This window comes from Brassica oleracea, chromosome C9 (assembly GCF_000695525.1).
Source record: "Brassica oleracea var. oleracea cultivar TO1000 chromosome C9, BOL, whole genome shotgun sequence".
Lineage (NCBI taxonomy): Eukaryota > Viridiplantae > Streptophyta > Magnoliopsida > Brassicales > Brassicaceae > Brassica > Brassica oleracea.
In genome coordinates this window covers 47,922,764-47,922,983 of record NC_027756.1, presented here as the reverse complement: position 1 = coordinate 47,922,983, position 220 = coordinate 47,922,764, and positions in this window count along the sequence as shown.

Here is a 220-nt window from a genome sequence, read left to right as displayed (position 1 = left end):
CCGATCTCTGGTAACTCATCCAGGAAAAGTCAAATATCTGATACAATTCGGTCAAATGCAAAACTAATCCATTTATCATAGACGACTTACTGGCGTCTAGGCTTTTTTTTTATTAACAAACAAAGCTGGACGACTTACTTGTAAGTCGTCCTATTTAAAATTCAATTGCAAAAATGACCTGTTTGGACGACTTACTGGTAAGTCTTCCAGACGACTTACT